This window comes from Papilio xuthus, unplaced genomic scaffold, assembly GCF_000836235.2.
Source record: "Papilio xuthus unplaced genomic scaffold, Pxut_1.1 DF827756.1, whole genome shotgun sequence".
NCBI lineage: Eukaryota > Metazoa > Arthropoda > Insecta > Lepidoptera > Papilionidae > Papilio > Papilio xuthus.
The window spans coordinates 4209277-4218776 of record NW_013530893.1 but is presented as its reverse complement, the minus strand read 5'-3'; the positions used below and the strand labels follow the sequence as shown (position 1 = coordinate 4218776).

The window sequence follows — 9500 nt, the reverse complement described above, 5'->3', positions numbered from 1 at the left end:
TCTGTTTCTAAACTTTTCCAAGTTTTTAATGCTTGTCATCAAATTTTAATTTCTTTCTTCGGCACATTCTCGATCTTATTATTCTTTCAATTTCACTTTCAGGTTGTTACCACTGTAAACAAGATCTGTGGTCATTGACGTATTTCATGTTTTAAATAGAAAAATACAAAAATGTATTTCTACTGACCTGTTAGTTTAATCGTGTTAACTTTTAATACACGTAAAAATAAATTATAGTCAAGATCAGAAACTTACCATTTTCACTTCTTAGGCACACCAAAAATTTCGCCAAGCGCCGAGTTCATGAACTATGCAAGCCAACATTCCCGCTTTCTCCACCTGTAATTGATATAACATATTACAGTGAAAGAATTACATTAGAGTTTTATAAATGTTGGTAATTAAATTATATTCCAGATCACAGACTTACTATTTTCGCTTTTTAGGCATAGCAAAATTTTCGCCAAGCGCCGAGTTCATGAACTATCCAATCCAACATTCCCGTTTGCACCACCTGTAGTTGATATCACATATTAGAGTCAAAGAATTATGATAGAGTTTCATAAATGTTGTTAATTAAATTTATCGGTGTTATTGATGTGTTAAAAAATTTTAAAAGCTTCAAAAATGAAGATATATATAAATAAAAACATAATACATAAGCATATAATAAACATTCACATACAACAAGTGCACTGTAAGCCACAAACTAAATTGTAGTAGTGTTTAGCGAAAAAACACTACTTTATATTTGGTGTTTGAGTCACAACTACATAAGATTCAATCACCAACTTAGATCAAAAAACAACGCGATCAATTTTGAGGGTAGTGGAAAAAACGTACATCATAGACAAAACGCGTCACAAGATAAGGGTGACTAGGCCATAGTCAACCACGCTGGCCCAATGCGGGTTGGTTGACTTCACACATATCTTTGAATTTCTTCGCAGATATGTGCAGGTTGCATCACGATGTTTTCCTTCATCGTAAGAACGTCGAATAAATGTACATATGAAATTCAAAAATCGAAAAACACAATGGTACATGGTGAAAATCGCCACCGACGCTCTAAAAACAAAAGTTGCAGATAGAAATGAAGCAAGGGAAAGGAAAGGTGGGCAAATTGCCAAATGGCAAATAAAAAGTGGCGTATTCATATAGTTTTGATTTATATTAAGAGTCAAATGTAGAACAATGTGTCATTCTTTCATGTATTCAAGGACGGCCAACGAGTAGACTTCTATAGTAACTAGAGTTTTCAATTGATTATTATTTTACTCCGTTTGTATTTCTTTTGGTGTTATTTTTTTTTAATTTTTAATGATTTCTGGCTTAAAACTTTTCAAGTTTTTAATGCTTGTCATCAATCTTTAATTTCTTTTTTCAGAACATTTTCAATTTGTTTTTCTTTTAATTTCGCCTTTAGGTTGCTGCCACTGTAAACAAGATCAGTGGTCATTTGCGTATTTCAAAATGAATTAAATAGAAAACTATAAAATGTATTTCTACTGACCTGTTAGGTTAATCGTTTAAAATTATTGTTCGGTCTCTCAGTCATCATCCGCTTCATGTCATGGACGGGAATTCTAAACAATTTTGTTACTATGAATTTCCACTATCATAACACAAGTGTAAGAACATTTTTATTATCTGTACAATATTGTTATTATACAAGTATCAAGACAGTGGAAACTCACCGTTGGTGATCGCCCAAGCTCATCACTTGTCTCCATCTGAAAGACGAAATAACCTTCAACATAATGTACAAACAAGCGAGCCTGTTACTGCACAGTTAAAGCACTTTATTCCCGGGTTATTACTCCTTAAATATGCCGCAAATACAGAATCGGTGAATACGGAATGGATTTTTTTTTAGGTAAAGTTGTTGTAAGATTTGTTTTATTATTTTATTGGACTTTTTATTATTATGTATGTACTGATTGGAACCGCAAATAACGGAATCATTTGTCCCGAATAAAGGAATTGGGTCGTTTTTTGTTAAACCGCGAATAAGGAGCTTTTACTGTACAGTACTCTCTAGTAAAAGCTCCTCCTACCAAAGCGCAATGCGGCTCCTACCAATGGACGGAACGTCTATATGTGTCAGCATTTAGAAATATACTTTATTTGAGTAAAAATGTTGCTTTCATTCTGTTTAACATTCTCCAAAACCCTGTATATAATATTATTGTAAGATTGATTCAAGACTACGCATTAAAAATTAATTATAGTATAGACCACAGACTTACTGTTTTCGCCTCCAAGGAACAGCAAAATATCGCCAAGCGCCGAATTCATGAACTATCCAATCCAAAATTCCCGTTTGCACCACCTGATATCACATATAAGAGTCAAAAGAATTATAGTGGAGTTTTATAAATGTTGTTAATTAAATATATCGGTGTTATTGATGTGTTAAATATTAAAAAAGCTTCAAAACTGAAGATATATATAAATAAAAACATAATACATAAGCACATAATAAATATACACATACAACAAGTGCACTGTAAGCAACAAACTAAATTGTAGTAGTGTTTAGCAAAAAACACTACTTTATATTTGGTGTTTGAGTCACAACTACATAAGATTCAATCACCAATTTAGATCAAAAAACAACGCGATCAATTTTGAGGGTAGTGGAAAAAACGTACATCATAGACAAAACGCGTCACGAGATAAGGATGACTAGGCCATAGTCAACCACGCTGGCCCAGTGCGGGTTGGTTGACTTCACACATATCTTTGAATTTCTTCGCAGATATGTGCAGGTTGCATCACGATGTTTTCCTTCATCGTAAGAACGTCGAATAAATGTACATATGATATTAAAAAATCGAAAAACACATTGGTACATGGCAGAAATCGCCACCGACGCTCTAGAAACAAAAGTTGCAGATAGAAAAAAAATAAGATAAAAGGGAAAGGACGGGTGGGGGAATTGCCAAATGGCAAATAAAAAGTGGCGTATTCATAAAGTTTTGGTGTATATTAAGAGTCAAATGTAGAACAATGTATCATTCTTTCATGTATTCAAGGAGGGCCAACGAGTAGACTTCTTTAGTAACTAGAGTTTTCAATTGATTATTATTTAACTCCTCTTGTATTTCTTTTGGTGTTATTTTTTTTAATTTTTAATGATTTCTGGCTTAAAACTTTTCAAGTTTTTAATGCTTGTCATCATCTTTAATTTCTTTTTTCAGAACATTTTCAATTTGTTTTTCTTTTAATTTCGCCTTTAGGTTGCTGCCACTGTAAACAAGATCTGTGATCATTGGCGTATTTCAAAATGAATTTTATTTCAAAATATAAAATGTATTTCTACTGACCTGTTAGGTTAATCGAGTAAAATTAATGTTCGGTCTCTCAGTCATCATCCGCTTCATGTCATGGACGGGAATTCTAAACAATTTTGTTACTATGAATTTCCACTATCATAACACAAGTGTAAGAACATTTTTATTATCTGTACAATATTGTTATTATACAAGTGTCAAGACAATGGAAACTCACCGTTGGTGGTCGCCCAAGCTCATCACTTGTCTCCATCTGAAAGAAGAAATAACCTTCAAGATAATGTACAGACAAGCAAGCCTGTTACTGCACAGTTAAAGCACTTTATTCCCGGGGTATTTCTCTATAAATATGCCGCAAATACAGAATCGGTGAATACGGAATAGTATTTTTTTTAAGCAAAGTTGTACGAAGGTTTTGTTTTACTATTTTAGCGCAATGCGGCTCCTACCATTGGACGGTACGTCTAATATGTGTCAGCATTTAAAAATATACTTTATTTGAGTAAAAATGTTGCTTTCATTCTGTTTAACATTCTCCAAAACACTATATGTAATGTTATTGTAAGATTTATTCAAGACTACGCATTAAAAATAAATTTAATAAAGACCACGGACTTACTGTTTTCGCCTCCAAGGAACAGCAAAATATCGCCAAGCGCCGAATTCATGAACTATCCAAACCAAAATTCCCGTTTGCACCACCTGTTGTTCACATAATATATTAGAGTCAAGGAATTATTTTAGAATCTTATAAATGCAGTTAATAAAATTATAGTATAGACCACCGACTTACTGTTTTCGCCGCCAAGGAACAGCAAAATATCACCAAGCGCCGAATTCATGAACTATCCAATCCAACATTCCCGTTTGCACCACCTGTAGTTGATGTCACATATAAGAGTCAAAGAATTATAGTGGAGTTTTACAAATGTTGTTAATTAAATTTATCGGTGTTATTGATGTGTTAAAAAATTTAAAAAGCTTCAAAAATGAAGATATATGTAAATAAAAACATAAGACATAAGCATATAATAAATATACACATACAACAAGTGCACTGTAAGCAACAAACTAAATTGTTGTTGTGTTTGGCGAAAAAACACTACTTTATATTTGGTGTTTGAGTCACAACTACATAAGATTCAATCACCAACTTAGATCAAAAAACAACGCCATCAATTTTGAGGGTAGTGGAACAAACGTACATCATAGACAAAACGCGTCACAAGATAAGGGTGACTAGGCCATAGCCAACCACGCTGGCAAAGTGCGGGTAGGTTGACTTCACACATATCTTTGAATTTCTTCGCAGATATGTGCAGGTTGCATCACGATGTTTTCCTTTATCGTAAGAACGTCAGGTAAATGTACATATGAAATTCAAAAATCGAAAAACACATTGGTACATGGTGGAAATCGCCACCGACGCTCTAGAAACAAAAGGTACAGATAGAAAAAAAAACAAGAAAAAATGGAAAGGACGGGTAGGCAAATTGCCAAATGGCAAATAAAAAGTGGCGTATTCATAAAGTTTTGATGTATATTAAGAGTCAAGTGTAGAACAATGTGTCATTCTTGCATGTATTCAAGGAGGGCCAACGAGTAGACTTTTTTTAGTAACTAGAGTTTTCAATTGATTATTATTTTACTCCATTTGTATTTTCTTTTGGTGTTATTTTTTTAAAGTTTTAATGATTTCTGGCTTAAAACTTTTCAAGTTTTTAATGCTTGTCATCATCTTTAATTTCTTTTTTCAGAACATTTTTAATTTGTTTTTCTTTTAATTTCGCCTTTAGGTTGCTGCCACTGTAAACAAGATCAGTAGTCATTGGCGTATTTCAAAATGAATGAAATAGAAAACTATAAAATGTATTTCTACTGACCTGTTAGGTTAATCGTTTAAAATTATTGTTCGGTTTCTCAGTCATCATCCGCTTCATGTCATGGACGGGAATTCTAAACAATTTTCTTACTATGAATTTCCACTATCATAACACAAGTGTAAGAACATTTTTATTATATGTACAATATTGTTATTATACAAGTGTCCAGACAGTGGAAACTCACCGTTGGTGGTCGCCCAAGCTCATCACTTGTCTCCATCTGCAAGACAAAATAACCTTCAACATAATGTACAAACAAGCAAGCCTGTTACTGCACAATTAAAGCACTTTATTCCCGGGGTATTTCTCTATAAATATGCCGCAAATACAGAATCGGTGAATACGGAATGTATTTTTTTTTTAGGTAAAGTTGTTGTAAGATATGTTTTATTATTTTATTGGACTTTTTATTATTATGTATGTACTTATTGGAACCGCAAATAACGGAATCATTTGTCGCGAATAAAGGAATTGGGTCGTTTTTTGTTAAACCGCGAATAAGGAGCTTTTACTGTACAGTACTCTCTAGTAAAAGCTCCTCCTACCAATGGATGGAACATGTAATATGTGTCAGCATTTAGAAATATACTTTATTTGAGTAAAAATGTTGCTTTCATTCTGTTTAACATTCTCCAAAACACTTTATGTAATATTATTGTAAGATTGATTCAAGACTACGCATTAAAAATTAATTATAGTATAGACCACAGACTTACTGTTTTCGCCTCCAAGGAACAGCAAAATATCGCCAAGCGCCGAATTCATGAACTATCCAAGCCAAAATTCCCGTTTGCACCACCTGTAGTTGATTTCACATATAAGAGTCAAGGAATTATAGTGGAGTTTTATAAATGTTGTTAATTAAATTTGTCGGTGTTATTGATGTGTTAAAAAAATTTAAAAGCTTCAAAAATGAAGATATATATAAATAAAAACATAACATATAAGCATATAATAAATATACACATACAACAACTGCACTGTAAGCAACAAACTAAATTATAGTAGTGTTTAGCAAAAAAACACTACTTTATATTTGGTGTTTGAGTCACAACTACATAAGATTCAATCACCAACTTACGACGCGATCAATTTTGAGGGTAGTAGAAAAAACGTACATCATAGACAAAACGCGTCACAAGATAAAGGTGGCTAGGCCATAGTCAACCACGCTGGCCCAATGCGGGTTGGTTGACTTCACACATGTCTTTGAATTTCTTCGCAGATATGTGCAGGTTGTATTACGATGTTTTCCTTCATCGTAAGAAATCGAAAAACACAATGGTACATGGTGAAAATCGCCACCGACGCTCTAAAAGCAAAAGTTGCAGATAGAAAAGAAACAAGGGAAAGGAAAGGTGGGCAAATTGCCAAATGGCAAATAAAAAGTGGCGTATTCATAAAGTTTTGATGTATATTAAGAGTCAAGTGTAGAACAATGTGTCATTCTTGCATGTATTCAAGGAGGGCCAACGAGTAGACTTCTTTAGTGACTAGAGTTTTCAATTGATTATTATTTAACTCCATTTATATTTTCTTTTGGTGTAATTTTTTTTTAATTTTAAATGATTTCTGTTTCTAAACTTTTCCAAGTTTTTAATGCTTGTCATCAAATTTTAATTTCTTTTTTCGGCACATTCTCGATCTTATTATTCTTTCAATTTCACTTTCAGGTTGTTACCACTGTAAACAAGATCTGTGGTCATTGACGTATTTCATGTTTTAAATAGAAAAATACAAAAATGTATTTCTACTGACCTGTTAGTTTAATCGTGTTAACTTTTAATACACGTAAAAATAAATTATAGTCAAGATCAGAAACTTACCATTTTCACTTCTTAGGCACACCAAAAATTTCGCCAAGCGCCGAGTTCATGAACTATGCAAGCCAACATTCCCGCTTTCTCCACCTGTAATTGATATAACATATTAGAGTCAAAGAATTACATTAGAGTTTTATAAATGTTGGTAATTAAATTATATTCCAGATCACAGACTTACTATTTTCCCTTTTTAGGCATAGCAAAAATTTCGCCAAGCGCCGAGTTCATGAACTATCCAATCCAACATTCCCGTTTTCTCCACCTGTAATTGATATAACATATTAGAGTCAAAGAATTACATTAGAGTTTTATAAATGTTGGTAATTAAATTATATTCCAGATCACAGACTTACTATTTTCGCTTTTTAGGCATAGCAAAAATTTCGCCAGGCGTCGAGTTCATGAATTATCCAATCCAACATTCCCGTTTTTGCCACCTGTAGTTGATATAACATATTAGAGTCAAAGAATTAAGATAGAGTTTCATAAATGTTGTTAATTAAATTTATCGGTGTTATTGATGTGTTAAATATTAAAAAAGCTTCAAAACTGAAGATATATATAAATAAAAACATAATACATAAGCACATAATAAATATACACATACAACAAGTGCACTGTAAGCAACAAACTAAATTGTAGTAGTGTTTAGCAAAAAACACTACTTTATATTTGGTGTTTGAGTCACAACTACATAAGATTCAATCACCAATTTAGATCAAAAAACAACGCGATCAATTTTGAGGGTAGTGGAAAAAACGTACATCATAGACAAAACGCGTCACGAGATAAGGATGAGATAGGCCATAGTCAACCACGCTGGCAAAGTGCGGGTTGGTTGACTTCACACATATCTTTGAATTTCTTCGCAGATATGTGCAGGTTGCATCACGATGTTTTCCTTCATCGTAAGAACGTCGGGTAAATGTACATATGAAATTCAAAAATCGAAAAACACATTGGTACATGGTGGAAATCGCCACCGACGCTCTAGAAACAAAAGGTACAGATAGAAAAAAAACAAGAAAAAAGGGAAAGGACGGGTGGGCAAATTGCCAAATGGCAAATAAATAGTGGCGTATTCATAAAGTTTTGATGTATATTAAGAGTCAAGTGTAGAACAATGTGTCATTCTTGCATGTATTCAAGGAGGGCCAACGAGTAGACTTCTTTAGTAACTAGAGTTTTCAATTGATTATTATTTAACTCCATTTGTATTTTTTTGGTGTATAATATTTATTTTTTTTTAATTTTAAATGATTTCTGTTTCTAAACTTTTCAAGTTTTTAATACTAGTCATCAATCTTTAATTTCTTTTTTCCGAATATTCTCGATCTTATTTTTCTTTCAATTTCACTTTCATGTTGTTACCACTGTAAGCAAGATCAACTTTCATTGACGTATTTCATAATGAATTAAATAGAAAACTATAAAATGTATTTCTACTGACCTGTTAGGTTAATCTTGTAAAATTAAATTTCGGTCTCTCAGTCATCATCCGCTTCATGTCATGGACGGGAATTCTAAACAATTTTGTTACTATGAATTTCCGCTATCATAACACAAGTGTAAGAACGTTTTTATTATCTGTACAATATTGTTTTTATACAAGTGACAAGACAGTGGAAACTCACCGTCGGTGGTCGCCCAAGCTCATCACTTGTCTAAAAAAAATTCCATTCCGTATTCACCGATTCTGTATTTGCGGCATATTTAAGGAGTAATAACCCGGGAATAAAGCAGCAGTGAAAGCTCTTTATTCCCGGGTTATTAGTATGTACTGATTGGAACCGCAAATAACGGAATCATTTGTCGCGAATAAAGGAATTGCGTCGTTTTTTTGTTAAACCGCGAATAAGGAACTTTTACTGTACAGTACTCTCTAGTAAAAGCTCCTCCTACCAAAGCGCAATGCGGCTCCTACCAATGGATGGAACATGTTATATGTGTCAGCATTTAGAAATATACTTTATTTGAGTAAAAAATTTGCTTTCATTCTGTTTAACATTCTCCAAAACACTTTATGTAATATTATTGTAAGATTTATTCAAGACTACGCATTAAAAATAAATTTAGTATAGACCACAGACTTACTGTTTTCGCCTCCAAGGAACAGCAAAATATCGCCAAGCGCCGAATTCATGAACTATCCAAACCAAAATTCCCGTTTGCACCACCTGTCATTCACATAATATATTAGAGTCAAAGAATCTTATAAATTTGGTAAATAAAATTTTAGTATAGACCAAAAACTTACTGTTTTCGCCTCCTAGGAACAGCAAAATATCGCCAAGCGCCGAATTCATGAACTATCCAAGCCAAAATTCCCGTTTGCACCACCTGTTGTTCACATAATATATTAGAGTCATCAAGAATCTTATAAATTTGGTAAATAAAATTATAGTATAGACCACAAACTTACTGTTTTCGCCTCCTAGGAACAGCAAAATATCGCCAAGCGCCGAATTCATGAACTATCCAAGCCAAAATTCCCGTTT

The 9500-nt window shown here is 33.1% G+C and overlaps 2 long non-coding RNA genes across 7 annotated transcripts; both read right to left on the bottom strand.

Annotated features, from left to right (window-relative positions):
• Positions 1-57: 57 nt before the first annotated feature.
• LOC106116334 (uncharacterized) lies at positions 58-9497 on the bottom strand. Of its 6 annotated transcripts, none has more exons than XR_001227815.1 (10): positions 9425-9497; positions 9260-9342; positions 9097-9179; positions 5896-5978; positions 4090-4172; positions 3916-3998; positions 2250-2332; positions 431-514; positions 256-339; positions 58-112 (listed from the first exon to the last, which is right to left on the bottom strand). It is a non-coding gene; the product is annotated as an uncharacterized LOC106116334 (long non-coding RNA). The 6 variants fall into 6 exon arrangements; XR_001227813.1 differs by lacking the exons at positions 256-339; positions 431-514 and adding exons at positions 1514-1586; positions 1698-1733 and having other exon boundaries at positions 84-112; XR_001227810.1 differs by lacking the exons at positions 58-112; positions 256-339; positions 431-514 and adding exons at positions 1357-1436; positions 1514-1586; positions 1698-1733.
• LOC106116337 (uncharacterized) lies at positions 7007-7533 on the bottom strand. Its single transcript, XR_001227818.1, has 3 exons — positions 7356-7533; positions 7181-7264; positions 7007-7089 (listed from the first exon to the last, which is right to left on the bottom strand). It is a non-coding gene; the product is annotated as an uncharacterized LOC106116337 (long non-coding RNA).
• Positions 9498-9500: the final 3 nt, after the last annotated feature.